This window comes from Juglans microcarpa x Juglans regia, chromosome 8S (genome assembly GCF_004785595.1).
Source record: "Juglans microcarpa x Juglans regia isolate MS1-56 chromosome 8S, Jm3101_v1.0, whole genome shotgun sequence".
In the NCBI taxonomy this organism is placed as follows: domain Eukaryota; kingdom Viridiplantae; phylum Streptophyta; class Magnoliopsida; order Fagales; family Juglandaceae; genus Juglans; species Juglans microcarpa x Juglans regia.
The window spans coordinates 6809141-6830589 of record NC_054609.1 but is presented as its reverse complement, the minus strand read 5'-3'; positions in this window follow the sequence as shown (position 1 = coordinate 6830589).

The following is a 21449-nucleotide window of genomic DNA, read 5'->3' as shown; positions in this document are numbered from 1 at the left end:
GTGAATTTGTTTATATTGAATTTAATTTTTAACATGAACTAAATTTTCTTTATTCTAGAAAAACGATATAATCTAGTTTCGAACTATGCTTTCTTTTCTATGCTAATTTGAAGTAATTCTCTGCTATGTTTGTCTGATTTATTTTGAACTTATTACTTCTAATTAACTGGCCATTAATTAGATGATTTTAATCCTGTGATTTGCTGTTGAAAAAGAGAATTATAGGATAAATCTTTGATATTTCGGCATAGGTAAATACAGAGATCGAAAGACTTATATGAACCTATGTAGTATTAAAATCATTGGTCTTATTGCTTTCTTACTTTATTAATTTGCATACTCTTGTTTAAAATGATGAACAAGAATACTTTCCAATGGACTATCGAAAGAGGCTTTTGGATGTTTGTGGAGATTTGCTAACAAACAGAGAGAATTAAATTCAATTAGTTGGATGCGTAAAACATAGTGAGAGATTAGGTGAAATCGATTTCCTAGAAGTTTTCTTTCCCATTAATTTGATCTTTGAACAACATTTTTCTTTTGTTTTGAATATTTTCTTTTAATTAATTTTCTTTTAATTTACAATTACAAAAATCTTAGTGATTTCTCTAAATACAGTCAAGATTAGTATAATTTCAGTATTTGTCAAAAGTAAGTTAACAATCATTGAGGACGATACTCTTCTCATCACTTTACTATAAAACTACGACACTATGCACTTGTAGTTTTGCACCGATTAACATACTTGTTGGGAAATTACAAAAAACCCATTTCGTTATCTTGCTTGGTTAACATCAAAGTTTTTTGCCAGCCGATCAAATCTCGTGTCAACTTTGTGGAGGTATTTGAAATAGAGTGTATGCCAGTCATTGTCAATATATGTTTCTGCAATTGGTCCTTCTGGGAGGGCCTTATTACCCACTGTGCGTTTCAACTTCCCAATGAACTATTTAATGGGATAGATCCATCTATACTGGATTGGTCCTGTAAATCGAGCCTCGCGTGGCAAATGAAAGGCCAAGTGAACCATGACGTCGAAGAATGACAATGGGTAAATACTCTTCAACTTACAGAATATTATAGAAATTTCTCATTCCATACGATCCAAAACTTCTACATTCAACGTTCTAGCACACAAGTCTTTAAAACATGCACCCGACTTAGTCAAAGCCACACGCACATCTCTTGTCAAGTACCCACGGATACCAACATGCAAGATACGTTGCAAAAATACATGAAAATCATGACTTTTTAGTCCAGTAAGTTTTCAGTTAGTTGTTAGCACACACCTTGTTAGATTCGAGGTATAACAATCCGGTAATTTAATCTTTATTAGCCACTCAGAAAATGTAGCCTTTTGTTCATTGGCAATGTATACCATTCAATCAGCATGTAAACAGACAAACCACTTTGTTCCAAGTGCATTTTCGGTCTTATTCCCAACCGCTTCAGATCCTTCTGTGAGTTTAATGTATTATTCCTTTTTCCTTCAATTGACATCAATGTTCCCAATATGGTCTCGTATATTTTTTTTTCAATATGTATGATATTGAGACTATGCCGCAATTTTAATGTTGACTAGTATGGGAGTTCAAAAAAAATATTGTTCTTTGTCCAATTCAACTCATTCACAGTTCGTTTTCTCTCCATTGATTTTTACCAAATTCATTACAATCGATATCTACAAATTGTGCAAGCATATATTCGCCAAAAAAATATGGTGGAGGGTGCCCCCATTCAAAATGTGTCATGAAACATCCTAGAATTTTGACACCTATGGTCACCAGGTAAAAATTGATTATGACCCGTGAAGCATAATTTCCTCTCATAAGTAAGCCATTCAGATTGTGTATGTTTGTTACAAGTCAGACATGCCATTTTTTCCATAGTACTCTAATCTGACAATTTTTTACAAGCGTGATAATCATTTATTGTCCATAACATGACATCATGCATCTTAAACGACTTGCCTATTGATGAATCAAATGTTATGACCCCATTCTCCCACAAATCATTCAATTTAGCAATCAATGGTTGTGAGTGTACATCTATATCATTTCTCGGTGATCTCGGATCTGGAATAAGCAAACTCATCATGAAATATGGATCTTTCATACACTTCCACAGTGGTAGATTATACGGCATAAGTACAACTGGCTAAATACTATGACTAGTACTCATGTTCCCAAACGGATTAAATCCACCTGTTGCCAACTCAAGTCGAACATTATAAGGGTATTAAGCAAACCATGTGTCCTCCAAATCAAATTTCATCCAAACCTGAGAGTTAGCTGGATGTGACAAGACTCCATCATTCTTGATTGTGGATGATGAGTGCCACGTCATGTCTACAGCTATTGCACGTGACATAAATAACCGTTGTAATCTAGGTATCAATGGTAAGTGGCGTATGACCTTCCGCGACACATTATTCTCATATGTCAATCTTGATTCATGGAAAATGGGACACTCGTTCAATTGCTTATTCTCTCTCCAAAATAATACACGATCATTCTTACATGCATGTATTACATTGTAATCAAACCCGAGTCCTCGTTTCAATTGTTTTGCTTCATAGAAGTTGTGAGGTAAAATATTGTTTGATGGAAGTGCCTCTTTAAATAGCTCGAGTAACATATTGACAACCTTAATAGATAATTAGCACATGGATTTTATGTGAAGTAGTCTAACTGTAAATGAAAACTTGTTGTGCCTTCTGCATCCTGGATATAACTCATGCTGTGATTCATTCCACAAGCGTGCAAAAATATTATGGCCTGCATCATTTGAATTTGATGTATCCATATCACCTTCATCTATAAACATTTTTGCACCAATGTCACCCAGCATTTGTTCCATATCCTCATCATATTCATCACCAACAACCTTTGGCTGTACATCTTCATCGATGTCTTCTTCTTCATGTGGAGGCACGAATGACGTTGGATATGGTTTACTGTGTAAGACCCAATCAGTATAACCCTGGTCAATACATTTGACAAACAGATGCTCTCTCACCATGTTTATCTTATGAGAATGCAAATTCTTGTATTATTAGCATTAATACGCCCGTCACTATCAACTGTATAGGATGTGAACTCCAAAAATTTCTTTACACTTTCAGCAAATATATTGTAACCCTCATCCAAGCAATCTATAACTCGCATCTAACTCTTATTCATGCCTAATACCCTATTACAAATAGTCACGTGGGCATTAACAAGCAAGCATGTATCTATCATATTGTACAATTTCTTCATTTTACCGGGTAGTTGGTCCTATCCTATTTGGGATTGTAAGATCATAGTCGCTAATCTATCAACTATTATCTGTCACGTCCAATGAAATGTCGATAGCATCTCCCTATAGTTCTCCAAATATGCTCATTTAGTCGTGTGCACCGATGAGTAACACGCCAATGCATCATCATTGAAGTTGCATATCCGGAGAACAATAAGGGACGACTCTACCAAAATCATAATGTCGGAAACGAATATATACAATTGTATAGTTTGTGAGAATGATCTTACAATGCCAAACTTTCGGCTCTGGACAATTCAGAGTTATTAATCAACAATTCAATAAGATTGATAACTCTCAAACAGGTTTAAGGTTTATTTCGGTGCAACATACAAGACACAAGAGTAATACACAACAACAATGCAAGATATGAGAATATATCAAACAACAGCTAAAAAAATTTCCGATTGTTATATTAAATTTAATAATTAATTAAGATTTTAACTTATTCTAATAATTATTAAATATTTGATTTTCTATGATTTTCTTGTAAATATGATTATTATTAGATAAGTTAACAGGTTATAACTTATTTTAAGAATTTTTAAATTGTTTGCCAAAGGCATATGGTCTGATGGCATAACACCCAAACCTTCAAAATGGAGGTCATGGATTCGACCCCCCTCACCGAATTAAAAAAATAAAAGAATTATTAAATTTTATTCTCTTCTTTTCCAGTCCTATTTTAAGTATATTTTAAGTATTCTAAGTATTAAAAAATATGTTAAGTATGAATAATCTATTAATACTTTTTTTATACTATCCTTATGTTAAGTATTAAATATTTTTTTTAAATTTTTTTTATACTATACTTATTTTAAGTATTAAGTATTTTTTAACATTTTTTTTATACTATCCTTATTATAGGTATTAATTATTTTTGAAGTACTTGTTTATACTATCTCTTGTTAAGTATTAAGTATTTTTTAAGCATTTTTTATACTATTCTTATATTTTCTATGTGTAATCTGTATTAATGCAAGTTAACGTTTGAATGCATATTACTTATGTTCCAATGCAACAATACCGTTCGAATGGTAACATATACTGTAAACGAATTCAACCAGATTCCAAAGGCAAACCTAGAACAACATCCAGAAATACAATCTTCAAACACAACCTCACAAATCATGCACAATAGAGACAAACACACAAATACAAAAATTATAATGAGTAAACTATAAACTATAAAACACAAATTTTACCTTCAATCCAATTCCAAACACCTCAATAAACAATAAAACACTTACACAACATGTAGACAAACAATAAAATCAGTATTAACAAAATTCATGTGCAGTGAAGAAAATGAGTTAACTGTGCATAAATATCTAACAAAGAACATACCTTAAAATAATTCGTGCGCAACCCTCTTTCCAATGTGAGTTCAATCTAACTCACTTTATTTTATTTCGATGTCACTCTTTATCTCTATTTAATCGAAAACGAAGAAGAATGAGGGAGTGTGGGGAAAAGAATGAGGGAGTGCGGCACTGAGGGATATTGTGGGGTATTTAAATGGGGGCATAATTTTTGAAGTTATTACGGCGAAAGATGTCGTTGTAATAAGTTCGCTAGCATGAAACTTCGTCATTCCATTTAAAACTCATCATATTAAGGTGAAAAAATTTGTCACATGCATGCCCTTTTAAGTTGCTAACCGTTCCAATGCAAATATTACACATTCAAACGTGAAAATCAATTTAGCATGCAAGTTTTTCCGTGTGATAAATTTTCATGCCAGCGTTCGAACAATAATAAGGTACCATTCGAACTTAATTTCACTACAGGATTGGCAGGAGACATTTCCGCCACTATTTCAAGAGGTGCCAAAAATCCTAGAAATCATTCGAACAGGCTTCTTCATGGCAAAAAACGTTCAATCACTAATATAACATTTGAACGCTATGACATACCATTCGAACGTATCTTACTAAATATTTTATTATAGTATAATATCTACCCTATACATTATAATTTATTACTATATATAGTTTTGTTTTGACAAATATTACTATATATAGTTATATATATTGTGATATATAAATATATAAATATAGTGATGATATATACTATTACTATATTATACTATAATTATAGTATAATATAGTAATAGTATATATTTTATATATAATAAATATAGTATAATATAATTATACTATCTAATTATATACTATATAATATATAGTAAGATATAGTATATATCATGTCATTATATATATTATGATATAGTCATATGATATAAAAATATATACGATAGTGATCATATGGTATTATATATATATATATATATATAACAATTATAGTATTATATATAACAAGTTATATAGTATATAGTATTATATACAAGCATATACTATATATCATATAGTGATATATAGATATAGTGTATATATATATATATATATATAGTGATATATACTATATCGTGATGCATATATATACTATGTATGATATATCATACATATAATGTCATATAGTATATATACTATATACTATATATGATATATTAAATATAAAAAATTACTTAATTTACTAAATTTGATTGTTTGAACAGCAAGATAGTCTCAAAACTGTTCAAACGTATAACATAACGTTTGAACGGATCTACACATATAAGGTATCGGAGGAGGCTTTTGAATGCCATCATCGCCCCCATAGCAACCATTCAAAATTTAGAACGTAACCCAACTCAGTCGAAAGCCGTCGTCATCTTCACCCTCATCATCAAAGACTCATTTCTTTCAAGAGGTACAACCTTACATTCCTATGACATATTTAGATTATTTTCGTTGATGGCCACCTATGGTGGCCAGGAATCCACCGTAGGCTTTAAATGAGTGTTGTATACTTGTTATTTGTGGAAGAATGAAAGGAATCGGTGGATTCCTTTTGTTTTCATGGTTATTAAGTTCGATCCATATATCATTGGAACGAGTTTGTATGTGTTTGAAAGGTAGGAACTCAAACGTCGATTGGTTGATGAGTTCACCAGACGTTCAAACTGAATTTCATTTTAGTGTTCAAACATATATGTTTCACATTCGAATGGTATTGTAAAAATTTTAACGTTCGAACAGTTAGGGAGTCGATCGAACGGTATAACAAAAAATGGTTTCTCATTGTTTTAATCAGTATATAATTTTGTTAATATTCATGTATTATATTTTATAACTAATGTTGCATATATATTTTATTTTTTAAATTTTAGTTTGATAATGTCTTATAGGGGATATAAGCGTGGTAGACCAGGGCAACCTTCTATTGTAACAATTCGAGAGAGGACTATTTTATTAAAGTGTCAGATGAAGATTTTTTACTTCCTAACTCTTATCTGAGAGGGTCATTCCTTTACATCAGTCTTAATTGATCGTGGTTGGACACCAATCATCGATAAGAAGGACGAAGCATAGGACCTCATTTCTTATATTGATATCGTCTCTAAGTTCTATAAAGAACTCGGTGGTGCCAATCCATATGATGAAGGGGCATACACGATCTCGATTCAAGGAGCTTCAGTTATATTTTCAATGGACAAACTCGTTTATTTTATTGGTATTCCTTGATTGCTCATTGTATATCCGAAAGTGGTGTCCAAAGAGTTTCTAGTTTTAGGTGATGGAGAGACGATTGAGGATAAGAGATCTTATACAGATGAACTTGATGGCCTTTCTGATAATAAGATAAGGCAGTTGGTTGTTAGTCCAGATGCTCCTTCCTATGATGGGATGAAGAGCATCAAACAGTCAGATCTATCTGGTTTCTTCAAGATCATGAACTTGATCATCTCCAACAACATTGATTCCCTGCAGCACATGACAGAGATTGACATGGATCGAGTGAAGTTTATGATATGCATCGTTCGTTGGTTCCTATCGACCTAGTGAGTTATATATTCGATAGGATTCAATCAAAGGCCTGGTATATTACGAAGGATATATTACCATTTGGGATCTTGATCCCACGATTTCTGCTACATGCCGGGGTCTTGCCAGATATTTCTTAGCGTGTCTGGGAGCCGACGGGACCGATCAACTCCTTTAACCTATCATGAAGCACGGGACACTTGAGACTTCGTCTTCGTGGTCCTATTCCAGACCCGATGGATTCTCAAAGAGATGCACATCGGGAGATCATGGAGTATCGGTCAATAATACATCCACGCAGGCCAAGGCATCACGCACAACTACTCGTAAGGAGATGACAGATATAGTGCGTGTAGAGATTAGATGAAAGACATCAGTGGTGATTGATGCAGTGCGTACAGAGATCCGTATTGCCATGTCCAGCTTACGTATAGAAAGTAATGCTAGTATCTCTGACTTACGTACAGAGATTATGCTAGCATCTCTGACTTACATACAGAGATTGATGCCATGTTTGCAACATAGATCACGATCAGTACTTGACTGACAGAGCGAAAGACAAACCTAGCTGCAGTCGAGGATGTGTGCAAAGAGTTGAGAACCTAGTAGTTTGTATCTTTTATTTGCATTTTCTTTTTTGTTTTTGGTATGAACAATATTTAATTGGTGTTTTGTAAATTTAATTTAATTATGAATTAATTCTTTTTTGTAATTTCTAAATTAATTATTGATTTTTATTATTCCTATTATTTAATTGCTAATTTTTTTATAAATTAAATATTTATCCATAATTAAGTAAGGTATTTTGTTGCCATCAATAATTGTAAAAATTCTGTAACCATTCAAATGGAATATATTACATTCTAACGTTTCTCCATTCCCTCTAGATATTTTCATAATAAATCTCTGTTTGAAGTCTTTCTTTTACATTTGAACATTGATTAACGAATTCGTTCGAACAATATAATCATCTGTTTGAACGGTTAGTCAATGTCCCGCTAAATTTATTAATTTAATCCACCAATTTCCCATTTGATTATATATAATATCTGTTCAAACATTGATTAATTTTACATTCGAATGTTGTTGTATGTTGTTCAAACAATAAGTCAATGGTCCGCTAAATTTTGTCACTTATTGTACCGAATTCTTGTTTGACCATATATAATATATGTTCAAATGTTTATTTTATTTATTTCAAACGTGTTTGGTCGATGTTCGAATGGTTATTTTCTTAGGGACAAAAGTTTTCGTCCCCACATATACCGTTCAAATGGTAAACACCTTCCATCATTTTTTTGGAACGAAATTTGAAATTCGTCTCTACATCTCATTTTTTGGGATGATTTTCACGATTTTCATTTTGTCCCAAACAAAAATCGTCCCAAAAATGAATTTTTGTTGTACTGTCAAGCCAAATTAATTTATGAATTTACTTTTTTTTAATCTCTTTGTGTCTAAATCATTTCTCATCTTCTGAAACGGTATCCGAAAGAAAACTGTGGGTAATCTTCCACGGCAATCGTCATTGGAGGAGATTACATAAAAAAGAAAGGATAATAATGCACTAACAATTTATTTACAATTATTTTACAATATATGTTCAATCAACCAATACAATCATGCCATTTTGCAAAAAACAAATTTCAATATTATAAAACTACTCTTCGTTTTATGTACAATTGTAAAGTAGTTGCTGTGGCGCCCCCGACCCCACGTAGGAGACACGGGAATCGAGACTCCAGGATGGTGACAACACGGTCACACATCCCAACAATAGTGTCAAGTATGTGCATATGCAACAGTGTACAATAAACAACGCAGCGGATAATATACATAAGTCTACTAAGTACCAGAATTTTAAATACAAATATTCAAAACGAATTATCTCTAAAAAGTTATACAGTCATCCAAAATAAAAATATATACAAGTCTCAAACCAGAATACGAGTGATCCCAATCACTCCTTGGGTGGAGCCGACTCCTCAGGCTCACCCTCATCCTCCTCTGCATCAAAATCTGCGTTACCATAGAACGGTACCGCAGGTAAGTATAAACCAAACAACCACGAGATAAAAACATATTGATGCAACCAACATGCATGCATATGATGAAATATGCATCAAATCCAAAATATCATTTTCCCTAAAAATAGATATTTTCCAACACACGCCAAAATCCCATCTTGGCCCAAAAATAATAGTCCGTCATTTTTTCAGAAAATGACCTAAATCAATAAACCATCATTTTCCCAGAAAATGAATCACATAAAATTATTTTACTCAACACACATCCTCTAGCCCCCGCCAGCAGAGGGGCCACGGAGTTGGCACGAGACCATCTCGTTCGATCTCGTTGTCGCCCAGGGGACGTCACTCAGTATATTCTGCTCTCGAGTGACCAGAGGAGCTCCACCAAGATAATACCCCATCTCGGCTTGGGATCATGATACACATGCACCCAAAATCCTTTAACACATGAAAACTCAATTTTCATGAAATACATGAACATGAATGCATGTACACGAAAACTTAGTTTCCTTTACAAACATGATCATGCGTGCAATATGCCATGTACATGAACAACACCATACCAACAACCAACATTTCACAATACCAACCAAATACACAACTCCGTCCACAATCAATCTGACCCCCGAACTCCTCGGACTCAGTTCGGCATGTCCAACCAGATCACAATAATATGAGTTAGTGCAAAAATATATTTAAATCACGTTACATATTTGGAAAAATACTTACAGTGCTATATTATAATTTTCCAAGGATCACGAAGGTGCAAGAAGTGGTGGCTCAGCAACGAAACAGTGTAAAATACATTGTGGCCGTGGGTCTCAAAAACCCACTTTTCAACGGAGACAATCCAAGACCCGAAACTGATAGGGTAGGGCTTAGAGAGGTCAGTGAAGCCAATGGTGGTGGTGGTTGGCCGTGGGTGGCAGCGCAAATGGTGGTTTTAGGCCAAAGATGTCCAAATCGGAAATGGAGATAGATAGGCTTCACCGGTAACGGATCGGAGCTAAGGATGGGTGCTTTGGGTTGCTAGGAGGTCGAGGATGAAGTGGTGAAGAAATGGTGGCCGGAAGTGGCGATATGGCGGTGCTGGAACGAAGAGAAGGCCGCGGCTTTGGACGGTTCGTGGAGGCTAACGGCGGTGCGATAGGGGCTGGGATTGACAGGGAGTGGTCGCCGGCCTGTGGGGGAGCGAACGGGAGGGGCAGTGTCGTGCACGGCGGCGCGACGACAGTGGGTTAGGTGAGGAAGAAGCAACGCACGGGGAGAGAGGGAGAGAAGGGTGTCGCGCGGGGGAAAGGGAACGCAGCGGAAAAGAAAAGAAAAAGGAAAGAAAAAGAGAAAAAAGAAAAGTGGGGAAAAGAAATGAGGTTCAATCCTCACCTCTTGGGTCACAAAAATGATCCAACGAAAATGATTTCAAAACAGCAAGTTAAATAAAATAATTTAAACGTAATGATACAATAAAAATAAAATAATTAAATCCAACAATCAATTAATTTAAAAAGAAGAACAATTTAATGCATAATAATAAATAATATTAAGAAAACATATCAAATTTAGTTTTCACAATTTAAAAATCATAAAAATAAATCCACTAAAAAATCGATAAACTTAAAATAAGAGAACCAATATTTACATTAATAAAAATAATCCTTCAATTAAAAATACACTAAAATACGGGGTGTTACAGTTGGAAAATAGTTGTAAGACTGGAAAACAAGCCTTCCTTCCGCTACAGCTTATACTAGTCTTCTACGCGTAAGTCCAGTTTCAATTACAAACATGATTGGAATATGACATTGAATTACACCAACCTTGCTTCCTCATAGTTAGCATTGTGCAAGGTTGGTCACTCGGTGGCATGTAGGGGTGGAAACTGACCATATCGGTTCAGTTTTCCTCTGTCTACGTCGAAGTGGAGGGGGCTGCTGCTTTGGCAAGGGAGGCGGTGACACCCTGGATTCCTGATGTGGGGGAAGGAAATGAGGTCGTCGATGAGGTTGCGGTAGACCTTTAGATGATAGCTTCGGCGGGCCACGCCAATCGCATCCGTGAGATGGAGAGTAGGCTGAAGAGGCTATTTACAGGGGTAAAACCTTTACTTACACACTCATCAAACACTTTGTTTGTTTCCATTCTTGATCTTAATTTGGACTTTCGTGGTAGGGGTTGGAGCGTCCGGCCACCTTTATCGTGGACGGTCAAACGGAGGTGATGATCAAGAACAGGGCATTTTGCTCTCTTGTGTAGTTGGCCTTATACTGTGTAGTGAAGGAGCAGAAGTAGAATGAAGAGGCCGAGGAGGCCCTCGCCAACTTGTCAAGGTCCCAAGGAGAGGTCGGTGCTCTTCGCATCAAGGCCTCACTTGCTTCCGAGCTGAGGGAGGTGTCACAACGATCCCTCGACAATTGCTAGCTGGAGCTTGGGTAGCTGCAAACCGAAAATCGAGAGTTGCACCAACGATAAGATTCCAACAGCCAGACGAACAAGTGGCTTACAAAGTAGTTTGATGATGCCAAAAAGTCTCTATTGAAGAAGAAGAAAGCCCTGGAAGAGGAAAGGCAGTGAATGAGGGACTTGGAGGTGGCCCAGGAAGAGGTCGAGCGGGTTCTAGAAGCTTGTGAAGCCACCATTCGTAGTCTGCGGGAGGAGTTGTCATATGTCAGTGATGCTCGCGAAGACGCGTGGGGCTTTGGCTATAACGATGGCTTAGAGCGGATGAAGACTCACATTATTCAGAACCCTCAGTGCCACCTAAGGGTCCTGTGCATGGGGGATCTTCATTGTCATAAGGAGTCTCTAGGTTGGGGTGCTCTTCTTGGGAAAGGTCTTGTTCCGAGCGCCCTTGGTAGTGACCCTGATGGGCACGATCCTGCCCATTGAGGGTGGACTTTCCTAGGCCGCAAGCTACATGGTTTTTTCCTTGCAGATCTTCTTGCTCCTCTTTGCTGTTGTGGCCCCGAGCCTCCTCTCCTGCCTTTCGTTCCTGCCCTTTTGCTTATTGAGCTAATCTTTGAGGTAATTCTAGTTCGCCATCTTCACCTCCTCTAACAGTTTCTTAGACCTCTCCACAGTTGGCAGATGGTTTCTAGTGGCTCCTAGGCAGTTACCATCACTGTATGACTCAATTAGTTGCCTCATTACATCCTTGTTGATTTTTTTAGAGGTAACCTCTTTCTGCCACTTCCATGGAATATGATTTGATCGAGCTCAACGATGATGAGTTGCCTTACGTTTTATCTGGCCCTTGGCTGCTCTGCGGCTTTATGTTGTAACTTCGTCCTTGTAACTTTGTGGTTTTATGTTGTAACTTGCTCCTTGTAATTTTACGACTTTACATTGTAACTTGCTCCTTGTAACTCTACGGCTTTACATTGTAACTTCCTCCTTGTAACTTATTATGATTAATGATATCGCTTTACATGTTGTTGTGCCCGGCCATTCGTCTTTGGACATACACTTTTTTTTTTGGCGACTTAGGGGGATTTTCCGCAGGAAACCACAGGATCCCTGACCACCCCACCAGTCATCCATTTATCCATTCGTGTTATGTTCACTTGCCCTACCTTTCCTTATGGTATCCCACCAGGAGGTAAGCCTTTCAGGCAGTCTGTTAGAGAACTCGCTCCCGCCTGTTGATAATTATGAGGAAGGTAAGTTTTTGTCTTCATGTAGCCAAGGGCTGACCCGCACTCCTCCGTGATAGGAGTAGAGCAGCCTTAGTCATTACACTCGTCCCTTTTGCTTCGCGGGGAGGTAAGTTGCACATGGAGATTTCGTTAGTTTTGCTGATGTAGATCGCATTGAGGGAGTTGACTTCATTGATGGAGACCAAGTTGATTTTTTTGGTGGAGAGTTCGTTGGTGGGTTACGTTATGTTTTTGAAATTTATCATTGAAATACAAAACTTCTTTCATTAGGGCTTGCAACGTGTGCATGGAAATATATAAGTTTACGATAATGAATTAGCTTAGCAATAGAATTTTCGTAGATGTTCGGCATTCTAGGGATGTGGCAGCTTACTCCCTTGAGAGTCCTGAAGACGGTAGGAGCTCGACTGATTTGTGGCGGTGACTATGTAGGGGCCCTTCCATCGGGGGCCTAGCTTTCCTTAGTCTTATGTTGTTGTTCCTGTCTCTTTGAGTATGAGATCCTCGACCTTGAACGTTCTCAGGCACACGCACTTGTTGAAGCATCTCTCAGCCCTTTTTTTGTTGGTCATGGTCCTTATTTCGGCTTCTAGTCTGACTTCTTCCAACAAATCCAGTTGTTCCTCTACCCGCCTATCATTGGATTCTTGCTCAAAGTGCTGAACTCTGTAGGTGGAGATTTTGATCTCTGCTAGCGGTATCGCCTCGTGGCCGTAAGTGAGGGTAAAAAGAGTTTCCCCGGTTGGCGTTTTCATTGTGACTTGGTAGGCCTACAAGACGACAGGGAGTTCTTTGCCCATGCCCCTTTTTTATCATCGAGCCGCTTCTTGAGCATTCCTATCAATGTTTTGTTGGTCACCTCAACTTGCCCGTTAGACTGGGGGTGTCCTGGGTTGAGTACTGGAACTCAATTCCTAATTCCCAACACCAACTACGATAGTGATTGGAATCGAATTGCCTCCCATTATCCGATATGATGGTATGCAGAATGTCAAACTTGCAAACTACCGTCCTCCATAGGAACCGTGTGATGTTGTTCGCCATGATGGTCGTTAAGGCCTTGGTCTTGACCCACTTGGTGAAGTAGTCTACTACCACTACAAACTTGACTCCTCCTTTGCTCGGGGGAAGTGGGCCGAGCAAGTCTATTCTCCATTGGGCGAATGGCCAAGGCGATCTGATTGACGTTAATTCTTCCGGTGGACAATGGGGCACCCTGCCGTATTCTTGGAACTTCCGAAATTTTCGTGTATATTCCTTGGTGTCCTGTAGGGCCCGAGGCCAATAATACCCCGCCTTCATTACTTTCCTAGCTAGCATTTTCCCTCCTGAGTGATTCCCACAAATCCCTTCGTGTATTTCTGCCAACACGTAGTATGCTTCTTCTAGGGAGATGCACCTCAAGAGGAGAGCCAAGTGGTCCCATCAATACAGAATTCCCTTGATTAAAGTGTAATGCGTTGCTCTATTTCAAATCTTCCTGGCCTCCTGTCCTCTGGTATCTCATTGGTTTCTAAATACCTGAGTATGTCTTCCACCCAAGCTGGGGCTCTGGGCAGTATTTCCATTATCTCGATCCCTACAGCAGGCAGTTCTATGGTTCAGATCAATGTCTGCTCTGGCAAGGGGAGTCCTCTTATCCAGAAGTCGTGTGTGCCAGCTTGTCTGCTTTATGATTTTCTGCCCTCAGCACTTGCTGAATCTGGAAATACTTAAAATGGGGGCGCTCGGCCTCTACTAGCGCCAAGTATTTTTTTAACTTTTCGCTTCTTACAGCCAACTCCCATCGCACTTGATTGACCACTACCTGAGAATCGACCTGTACTTTGATTTTGGTGGCACCTAGAGACGTCGCAACCATTAGTCCTGAGAGCAGCGCTTAATATTCTGCCTCGTTGTTCGTCATTTTGAATGCGTAATCCGACACCGACAGTGCATTTTGCCAAGTTTAGCTTCATTTGGTACTGTCATAGTATACTGAAAGTCTCCCTTAAATCGTTCAGGTGTTGTTCCGTGGTCTCACCCTTAACCAACAGGTCATCCACATAGACCTCCATGTTTCTTCCTATTTGATTTTTGAACATACGATTAACCAGCCGCTGTTAGGTGGCACCCACGTTTTTAAGCCCAAAAGGCATTGCCGTGTAGCAATGCAAACCTTGGTCAATGATGAACGAAGTCTTCTCTTCGTCCTCAGGGTTCAAATGGATCTGGTTATACCCAGAGTAACCAATCATGAGACTTAGCATACAGTGACTTGCCCTGGAGTCGGCAATTAGGTCGATGCGAGGAAGTGGGAAGCTGTCTTTTGGGCAAGCTTTGTTGAGGTTGGTGAAGTCGACGCATATTCTCCATTTGTCGTTTGACTTCTTTACGACCACCACGTTGGACAACCAGTCTGAGTAGTCGGCTTCTCAATGAATCCAGCGTTTAGCAAGCGACTTTGACGCTTCTGCCTCACTCCTTTGGCCTTTGGGTCTACACTAAGGTTGTGTTGTATGACTTCGAGCGCTATTCCGGGCATATCTTCGTGGCTCCAGGGCTTTAGATGTCATTTCATTGCTAATCCTTGCCACTACTTCTGGTCGATCTAGGTTGAGAAGGATGAGTTCCAATGGCTCGATTGGTTTACTCTCCTAAGCCCCTGCTCATCTCGGACCTTGCTTACGACCTCCATGCAGTCGGGAGGTGGCGGCAAGGAGCAGGCACCCTCTGCAGGATACAACTCGCTTACCCTGTTGTTCGTAGGCATCTCTTCTCGGGTGCATGCCCACCTTTCTTCCACTGCGCCTTCTTCAATCCCAAGAACTTGGTTCTTTTGTTGGTTAACTTCCGTGTCACTGGTAATATTGATGAGCTTTCTAATTGTCTGGAACGGGTTGCCTAGGCACTCAAAGTACACGTAAGACCTAAAAAAAAGGATCCCACATACGGCATCACTGTTAACGTCATGTTTTGCACGCCTTTAGGCCAGGTTCTGACAACTTAGGTCTTCAAGAATGAGCCTGCAAAAGATACGGAAGAAGACAACTAGGAGAGGATGGCCTTAAGGTCGGGGAGTCTCTGATGCCAAAGTAAATTCTCTTGGAAGTGTGCAATAAAGTGAAAGAGTCTAGGGATCATAAAGCCTTTCTTGTACCTGAGGCTTCCTATTTATACCATTGGTCTGGGGAGGTGTAGATCGTCTTTGTCTTGACAGCGTTCGTGCCCCTCCTACTATTCATGTTGTTAGTGTCCTTTAATGCGGCATGGTTCTGTGACAAAGCCATCAATGAGGCGTGTAGCTTGGTAGTGACGCCACTAATGCGGAGTGGTTTTCAGACTTTGCTTTTATCTCTTGTGAGCCGTAGATGTCTTCATGTCAACGGATCGAGGGTCCTATCAGGCTGATCTGTCCTATCAGTCACTGGACTCCTTTACCTGGTTGACCCCTTTATCCAATTATGGTCCTGGTGACCCTAAGGTCGCCCATTGGGCCAAGGCCTAGTGGGGTTTTCGAAGTGGGGAAATTCCCCTTACACGGGGTATGATATTGAGTGGTATAATTAGTAGTGTTAGAGATAATGTTTGAATCGTGGGAGCTAGCGTCATTGTGAGGAAGAGATTTTTGGGGTGTGTCTATTATTCCAGTACTCTGAAAACAGGGGGTACAATATTAATGCTGAATGTCATGAAAGACTCGAGTGCGTCTTCCCAAACACTAAGGTCTCGTTTGGTTGCACAAATCATCTCATCTCATCTGTGTAACCAAACGAGACCTAAGTGGATTAGGTTGAATATTGACAGCTCAAGGTGCAACAATATTATGCCCTCATAATTTGATTTTTCTTTCGGTGCATTGTTTTGCATGTCTACGCATATATAATGGAAAAGTTTTGCATCAGTACTGTCTTCTTCTATAGGATTCAATCAAATAGGCTCTTATACTATATTTTAATCCCATCTTTTGCTCCTAAACATTTTGCTAATCGATCTTATTAACTTTTTGATTGGACCATGTGTGATCAAGGTTGGCGAGAGAGACTCTCTGATTGTTATGACGCACAAACCAGATTAGCTTCTTGATTGGTACCAGGATGTTGAGCATAATTATCAGCACAATATTTCAGACCTAATATGCAATATTCTGAAGAGAAAGTGTAGGCTTCGGATTGCTGGGGACATACATCACTACATGCGGCACGAAAAAGTAAACTCTGGTGGTGGGTCAGATGAGCTGGGTTATGCAAAACATCTGCTTGTAAATGGCTGTGGTGGGGCATTCTTGCATCCTACCCATGTGTTTCGCAATTTCAGTAAATCTCATGAGGCTTCCTATGAGTGCAAACAGGCTTATCCTTCTTTTTGAAAAGTCAAGAAAGGTACTGTAACTGTACTCTGTTTTTCTCCTTTCCGAGTCTGATCTATTTCCGCTTAGTACTTGGTACCTATCACAATTTCTTACATTATGTTCGTGGACAAGGCCAGGATTTATGTAGAGGGGACTAGTGTAGGATATATAAAAGTTTGTATACAACAAAAGTTAAAATACCTTATATACCTTATATACAATTTATGTTCGGAAGCAGAACTGGCAATTTGATGTTATTGGTGGCATTCTATACCTTATATTGGTCTTCTCGATGTTCCCGCAGGTAAGTTCTTGTTATTTTCTATTTCTTATAAATATATTTTGAGTTTTGCTACACAAAAGTCGGTGTATTAACACACCATTTATAGTACCTATTATAACTTTAAAATAATCAAAACACTAATCGTTTTTAACATATTAATTGACGTGGAAATTAAGCTTCTAAATAGGTTTTCTTATTATTAATTAAGGTCTATCCATATATATGACATTTCTTTTTGTTTTCCTTTCTTTGTTGCCCGGCCGGCCAGTGTGAGCTTGGTACGGTGTGGAGTGCTTTTATGTACATGGTGCATCACTCTTTTGTGTCTCTGGGTGTTTCAGTGCTATTTCTAATGGCGGCAATTGTATTTACACCCTCAAAAATGTCATGGACGACAAGGATTGTGATTGGGTTTTGTCACTTCTCCGCCCACTTGGTCGTAGCTCTCATTCTTATGTTGGTGTTCGACCTAGGTGTTGAGACGTTTGTCCGGATTGGATTATTGGAAACTTCAGGTGGGATTTCGATCGATTTACATATATCCTCCAAGATTTTTTCTTTCTTTACAATATTGTTGGTAAAAGTATGAACTGCATGCGTGATGGTTTGATCGAAGAGTAATGATATACATACAACTTTTTTATAACTAATTTACAACTCATTGATAATTTGTAATCAGTAAATGCAATCAAACCAGTTCATTAAAAAAATTCTCAATTTTACAAAACTACCCTCAATTTCACGTAGAGTTGTAAAATAAATGTAGGATCGGAGTGTTTTACCTTCATATATACTATATCTACTCCATTTTGAAATGTGCATCCCAAAAATACAAAGAGTTATATATTTTTTCACCTCTAACTACTAAAACTTTGTAATGTACTGTCTTAATATGCAAGATCTAGTCGTTACCAAAAATAGACAAAATTAGATAGTCTTAATGGTCAAATCTTAATAGATGATACGCATTGAATTTTTTTTAAGAGAAGTATATACTGTTATTCAAAGGTTTCTACATCACACAGTGCATATGTGACACAATTTGATTTGAAAATTTGAATTTTACAAATTAAATCTTACCATTTAATACTACAAGAAAATTATTTATTTGTTGCTAGTTATTTCCTACGAAAATGATTATTTCTTGCTAAAATGAATCTGTTTTTATCCCAAATAGTCATTCTCGTCTCAAATAATTTGTCTCAAATATCCTTTCTTTTATAGTGTAAGTGATGTGTATGGAGTCTTCTACACACCAGCTTGATGATGGAATAATTATTCTTTTAATAGTTTAAAATATAGTTCGGGAATGAAAAGTGTAGATACACCTTATAAATCACCGGGAGGTATTTGTGATAAGTTTCGTAATTTAGGAAAATAAAATAGTGTATTTACATATGTAAAATAATGCATGAGATCATTTTCAATGAGAAAGAAAAGATTCATTGGATATTATTATTTATTTTCTTATAAAAATTTAAAATATTGTTTGATTTTTTATTTTATCAGAATATCACTCTCTCTATCGATCACTAGAAAGTATCCTCATTCAACCTGCCTCAAATGGCAATCGGACTAGTTTAGAACAATGGACATCCGGCCTTTATCCTGCTTGTATCAAGTATGTGATGTCTGCATTTGATGTGCCAGAGGTAAGAAAAACTCTCCTCGATCTATGCGTTCCACAAGATGTATGTTATTCGGCAAATCCAGCGCACTCCGTGTAAATATCGATAATGTTTACATGAAAAAATAATTTTTTAAATAATAGATTCATTCATTTTAAAAAAGAATGTGCGGAATTTGTATATATATATATATATATATATGATCACTCGTTCCACAAACTGTTTTCTCCTTATTTTTTTGTTCACTATATATCTTAAATTCATTTGAAATTTGCTATCATCAGCTCATAGCTGTCACGAGGAGGAATATATGTGAGACTGGGATGGAGTCTCTATCTCAAGGGGCTGCCATTGTTTATTATGTTTCTGTCTACCTTTATTTCTGGGTCTTGTCCACCCCAGCAGTTTCCTTGGTGTTTGGATGCTACCTATACATCTGCGTCAACTGGTTTAACTTACACTATGACGAAGCCTTCTCCTCTCTAAGGATTGCTAACTACAAGGCTTTCACTCGATTTCACATCAAACCAAATGGTGATCTTGAAGTTTTCACCCTTGCAGTTGATGAGGTAAAAAAAAGAAAAAACCCATATTACTTTCCCTTGGTGACGCTATATGTTTTTGTTAAAGAATATAATACGAATTCAGGACCTCTTGTTTGATATTTTGTAAAATTACCACTCGTCTAAAAAATTTAAATTTTTAAGACGACTGATGATTTGACATGAGTTATATATATATATAAATTCAAGAAATAAAAATCTTCTAAGATTGGTGATTTATACAATAAATACGTGGTAAGAAAATACCAAAGATTATATATAAACCATGATAAAATGCAGAATATTTTATTTTCCTAGCTAATTAAATTCCTATGCCAAGTGATGTCGAATAATATTTATTGACTAGACTAGTCAATAAGATTACATATGTAATATGACTAAACTAGACAAATTAACAAGAAGGTCGATGCATCCACTTGTCGTGCCAATTCTTCACTAACTCACCATTTCCAATCTTCCAAATCAGGCTTTCTTTGAGTAACTGCTTTGCTGCTAGGAAACTTCTCTAGATAAAGGATGCATTACTGCCCAGCTTGGCATTCAAAAAATCTGATTTATAGTAGTACTTAGCCTTAAGAACTCTAGATGCCAGTGATTGAGGATATTGAATTATCCTCTAGCCCTTCTTAACTAGTAGAGCTAGATTAAAATTTCCAAAGTCACGAAACCCAAGTCCACCTGCCAATTTGGCCTTGCCTAGCTGCTGCCATGAAAACCAGTGAATTTTTTGTCTTCCCTTTGCCCCCACCAGAATTTCTACACAAGTCAATTAATCTCGCTCAGAATGGCCTTTGGAATCTTGAAGATACCCATATAGTAGGTTGGGATGGCTTGAATAATAGACTTGAGAATGATTTCTTTACCTGCCTGAGATAAGAACCTTACTTTCCAGTTGCTCATTCTACTCCTGATCCTGTCTAGTATTGGCCTGAACGCAATTGGATTTATGTGACCCCACATAAGAAGGAAGGCCTAAATATTTCTCATATGACTTGGATAGTCTCAGCCCTCCAGTAGATAGGATGGACTCCTTAGCATCTTGTCTAGTATTCCTGCTAAAGAAGATTGAGGTGTTGTCCAGGTTCAATCTTTGACCTGAGGCTTGTTCATATGATTTCAGAAGCCTAAGTAACTTGCTCTATTCCATTGGATTAGCCTTGCAAAAAAGAAGGCTATCATCTGTAAAAAATAAAAGGTTAACAAGCAAAGACCCTTGAGCAAAAGGAAAGCCAGAAATGTGACCTTTCTTCTCAGTTTTATCCAGCATATGACTTAACACTTCTGAGCATATGATAAAAAGATAAGGGGAAAGAGGATCCCCTATCTTAGTCCTCTAGTGGGTGTGAATTCACTTTGTCCTGCTCCATTGATCAAAATTGAATATCTTATAGTGCTCACATACTGCATAATGAGCTCAATCCATGACCTATTGAATCCCATCCTCAACATTAAAGCTTCTAGAAAATCTCATTCCACTCTATCATATGCCTTGCTTATGTCCAATTTAAGTACCATGTATCCCTCCTTACCCTCATTTTGTGTTGCATGGAGTGCATTGCTTCGTAGGCCACTATAACATTGATTTTAAATTTTAAAGTGACATTTATTAACGAGATCAAGAAACCCTAAAATATAATTTGAAAGCAAACAATACGTGCAATTTATGCAAGGACATCTAGAATATTTTCTATGTTGAAAATTGAAAGAAATTGTGCGAGCATTAATGGCCGGCCCAAACTAGTCTTAAAATTCATATGGTTGTAGCTAATTACCATACCTATGTTCATATGTACGTA